This window comes from Aptenodytes forsteri, unplaced genomic scaffold (genome assembly GCF_000699145.1).
Source record: "Aptenodytes forsteri isolate BGI_AS27 unplaced genomic scaffold, ASM69914v1 Scaffold153, whole genome shotgun sequence".
Lineage (NCBI taxonomy): Eukaryota > Metazoa > Chordata > Aves > Sphenisciformes > Spheniscidae > Aptenodytes > Aptenodytes forsteri.
In genome coordinates, this window is record NW_008796178.1 from 2,166,578 (window position 1) to 2,171,818 (window position 5,241).

The window sequence follows — 5,241 nt, forward strand, 5'->3', positions numbered from 1 at the left end:
CAGCTGGATATTAGAGCTGCCAGTCTAGGCTTAGACGGGGGTGAACAGGGTTCAAGTGTAAAACACGGCACCACTGCTGCACACCCGGGCAGCCCCACCGCCACCCCTGTGCGGCGGGGGGCCGGGGGGGGGGGGGGAGCCCATCCTCATTTGCCTCTTGTCCCCCAGCGTTACTCTGCCACAGGGTTGGTCTTTTTGGCCGAGCATGGGGAGGCTGCGCATCCCCAGGGATCAGTACCAGTTGGTGTGTAGTTGCTAAGCAAGTTCATCAATACCAATTAATCCTGGAGGTGACGTCTCCTGCACACGAGCATGGCCAGGAGGTGCACGTTCTGCAGCTGGGGGATGCTATTAATAACCACGGCTTCAGTGGCTAAGGTGGCCAATGCTTCTACCGGCGCTGCGAATGGAAGTGGAAAGTCACCGAGCCAGCTCGTTGCTGCCAGACACAGACCTGCACAGTCACCTTCAGTGGATGCAGATAAGCTAAATTTAAGGAACAATACTCAGAAGCTGCTCAGTACGCAAAGTGTTTTTGTTTCACAAAGTACAACAAGAAATATCATAAATCAGTTGTTTCTGTTATTTCTCTAACTGATCATTCGTCTTCTTAGCACTGGGGTTGGCTAGGAAGGAAGAGGAGCATTTGCCATTAAAGTTTTTGAAAAGAACTCCAATAATTTAAATCAATTCCCCTCCCAAATTATTTTCTGATGCGAAGACATGAAAATTATTAGTTGAATTTCAAGTTAATTTTGTTTTCATTTTGTTCTTTGATAACTGAACAATGCTTATTTTTCAGCTGGCATTTTGTCTCCTTCTGCACCCTCCGTTCTTACCCCCACCATCTTTTTCCACCTCTTCTCCTTATCCAGTTAAGCTTTATTTTCAGATTGCTTGGCAGAAAACACATCAGAGGGCAGTCACCTCTGCAGGTCCTTCGGGGCCAGCAGTCACCTCTGCTCCGGCAGCCAGAGGGGAAATGTGCATCTCGCCAGCAGCATCCCCGAGAAGAAGTGATATGCCACAACCTCCATCACCAAAATCAATGAGCCTTACCCCACGCATTCATACTGAGGGGGCAGGACCAACGTTTGTAGCTGAGTAAGGGGAAGGTACAGCCCAGCAGAATGATCTGAGACTAAGAAAAAGAACGTAGAAAGAAGAAAACAGACAATTATAAAAAAAAAAAATTGGAGTGAAGGGTTCTTTTGTAAATATTTTTCCAATTATTAAAAAAGGAAAATCCAAACCCCCTACCAGCATGATTTGTTCTGGAGGCAGGGTAGGACAACATCAAATTCCATAAGCAATTTGCAGTGCTCTCTTACCAAGCAGTCTGGCAAAATAACTCCCCGCCTCACTTAAAACAGCATCTCTGTTCCTGGATAACCCCCAACCCATGGCGAGTAATAAATAAGAAAACAACAGGTTGTTGTTTTACTTCCCATTCCCAACACTCGCTCTGCATTAGGCTCCATCATTTCACAACTGGCTTGATGTAACACAATGTGGCAGAATGTACCCTGATCCAGAAGTGAACCCTGATGCAATGCAGAACGGATGCCTTGGACAGAAGCTGTTCCTTCCTTGCCTTTCCTACCTTTAATCCACATTTTCTGCTTGTGACGGGCTGTTAAATAAATACCAGTGACAAGGCTTCGCATGCATTTGTTTTTCTGCAGCTTGCTTTCTTTTTGTTCAGCTCTCCAAGCTGAGTGTCTTGTTGACAAATACGCAAACTCCATTACCAATTAATGATTTTAGCCTGGTGTCCTCTACTCTTTACTCTCTCGTGCCAGTTCTACACATTAGCCTGGGTAACATTCAAAGATAATTGCGTTTTGTTTATTTGTTTTGGGGAGTAATGGCAATCAGACAGGCAAATCCCAGTCCTTACCAAAGCTGCAATTCTGTTTTCAAATGTAGCCTGCTCTGAGGCGAGCTAGAGAAGCACGTGCTGCATTTCCTCAAGGTGAAACCTCACTTTTCTTCTTTCACTCGTCATTTTTTTCTTCCAGGAAAAGGACATTTTTCTCAGCACCCAGGGCTTTTTGCAGGCTTTGCACTTCTAGGGGCAGGATTTCTGCAGACTCTTAATTTGTTTCGTCACTTTTTAAAGCCCACCCGTATTGTATACTGCAGTTAATTGAAAGTGAGAAGTCATTCTTGGTAATACATGTCAGCCCCAGCACACTATACAAATGGTCAGGATCATGCATATTTGTGCACAGAGACCTATTTCAATGTTTGAAGAAACATTTCATGAATGTTTTCAGAAGTGGACATTGACTTTGGGTACCTCGATTTCCAATACAGCTGAAGAAGCATGATTTTTGAAGATTGGATACTTGGGACTTTTGCAAGAAGGAAACCCAGAAATCCGATACCCTTAGGAATCCGGGTAAATTAAGTCTCTGTAAGCCCTCTGTGGAAGAAAAACATTTGATTAACACCGTAAGTGCAGGCAGAGGCAGTACAGCTTGAACATGTTAACATGGCTGCAAAAGAGTGAGCAAGGGGTGAGCCTAATTCAGCCTCCGTTTTCTGCTCCCGGAGATGTAAAGTCTTGCTGAACAGCCGTGACCATGCTGCATGTTAACCGAGGAGACACGAGACACAGTTGGCAAAACACATTAGCATCTTCCACTCTGATAATTAGTTTAGTGAAAAGTTATTGCATTATCTGTTTGGTTTCACTAGAGACCAATTGCAGTCTTAAAAAAAAAAAAAGAAAGAAAAGCTCACATTAGAAGATTCTAATAAGACAATAAAAAGACAATAAACTCTATAGTGTTTCCAAACAAGATTTAAAACCCATTCAGCATGTGAGTAATTAGCACAAGCCAGGTTGGAGGCCAAATGTATTATTTAGTAATGGAATTAAATTTGCTTAGAAAGAAAGCAGCCCATAAAAATCCACAAAAACGCATAAGTGTTAAGGCAATGTATTTAAAACATACTGCAACAGAACTGCTAACATTGCACTAGGATGTGGTTCAGATTTTAGCAAGCATGCCCCCAGTCTTGTGGTCAACGATGGAGATTGTACTCCAGCTATGCAGGGAGAAATAATCCTAGCAGAGCCATATTGCACAGCAGGTGTTCATCTCGCAGATGGGTTGAAATCAATTATCAGCACTGACTGCTGTACCGTTGGGCAAGAAGCCTGAGATCCTCCAAACTACCCTCGGATTGTCCATATTTGCATCCCAAAGAGCCACTGGAGACAGTTTTCCTGGTACAGAAAGCCCTTTCCCTACAAGAACAACCTGTCTTTTTTCCAGGAATGTGACACAAAGCTGTGTTTTAAATTTTTGTGTGTGGCATGGGCAAAGATACTTATCAGTACAAAGGATTCAGAAAAAATAGGCTATGCTTAGCAAGCTCCAGCAAAACCAGCAGAATGCACTTGACAAAACTTGCGCTCTATAATGAAATTCCTACAAAGGCATTCAGTACTTAAAAACTAGGACAAATTATGCTGTAAGGAGCAGAATATGTAAATGTGGCAAGGAGCTTCACTTTATATTCTGGCTTCAGAGGGGTTGCTTCCAGTTGACAGCAGTGTAAATGAGACCAGAATAAGGCCCATGCCCACCAGCAGAAAGACAAAGCTGGCTTTGTATAAGAAAATATAGAAACATCCCTTAACCAGGTCCATGTGTTGGGTATTCTGAGAAAGGAGGTGGAGCGTTTGCGTCTCTGCCATGAGTACATTCAGACCCTCTCTCATATGGCAGCTTAAGAAATGACAACAATTTTGGAGACAGATTACCAGCTGACAAACACCCCAGTGACTTGCCAGCTCATCCTCGTGGTAATTCTGCAAACCCAATGATGCACGTACCATGCATCCCCAGCACTAACAGGACCGTGATATTTATGACCATTTCCATAATAGTCAGCCAGCAGTGACAAATGGAAAACAAAAAAGAGAATAGAAGCAAGAAATACGGCAGCTCACTTGACCCTGAGGCTGGTGGCTCTGGGAAGAAGAGAGGATGGTAGCTGATCTCTGGTGTAAGAGTATGAGGTTTCCAAGTCCCCCTACAGACCCCAGAGCTCTGGGCCCTCTCCCATAAACGTGCCTCTCCAGGTACCTCCTTGAGGCTCACGTTTTCATTGCAAACCAACAGCAGAGCTGGGGGGTAGAAGAGGTGCCTGGCTCTCCCCAACAGGGCTTACAGATAAGCACTTGCTGCGGAGTGATTTACGTTTCCAGGATTTGGGCGTATTCCTGCCTCCCTGGGGTAGCTGTTTACTTTCAGAGCTAATTTCCCTGATGGAGCAGGGATATCCACATCTTGCTTTTCTTCCCGTTTGCTTTCCATCCCTGCACAGAGAGCAGGGGAAGGGACTGGGTGTTACGTAGAGAAGAGCAGCGCTCCCCCAGCCGCACACCTTGATCCCAGAGGGGTTGCTGCCTTTTAGCCTGGAGAAGAGGAGGCTGAGGGGAGACCCCATCGCTCTCTACAACTCCCTGAAAGGAGGTTGTAGTGAGGTGGGTGTCGGTCTCTTCTCCCAAGTAACAAGCGATAGGAGGAGAGGAAACGGCCTCAAGTTGCGCCAGGGGAGGTTTAGATTGGATGTAAGGAAAAATGTCTTTACTGAAAGAGTGGTGAAACATTGGAACAGGCTGCCCAGGGAAGTGGTGGAGTCCCCATCCCTGGAGGTATTTAAAAGATGAGTAGATGAGGCGCTTAGGGACATGGTTTAGTGGGCATGGGGGTGTTGGGCCCATGGTTGGACTCGATGATCTTAGAGGTCTTTTCCAACCTCAATGATTCTATGGTTCTTCACAAAATACAGAACAGCTCTGGACTGATATATAATTCAAGCAGCCCAAACAGCTCTGGCTGTTGGCATCTTTATTTGCAGCCTAGAGTCAATGTGACTTACTTCTCATTCAATTGTGCCAGTGGATAACCCAGCGTTGGCTGGGACACCCCTCACCGTAGCCCTTGCCAGGCCAAACCCGCAGGCAGGGCTGCAGCAAAGGGTTCACGTACGCATTGCCGTCCCAGCCCAGCGCAAACAGCTTTTGCTCCAACTTCACAGCAACACACGCAGACACAGGGATCTCTCATTGCAAGGTCTGAATAAAGCTTAAGCACAAAACAGCCTGACAGTCCTGAAAGAAGTCAGCGATCTAAGGAAAGTGGGTTTGTAGGTGATGCAAAGCTCTCGGATTCACTCTGAAGCTGCTGAGCCTCTTAATGTCTTCAAAACCTATTTTCT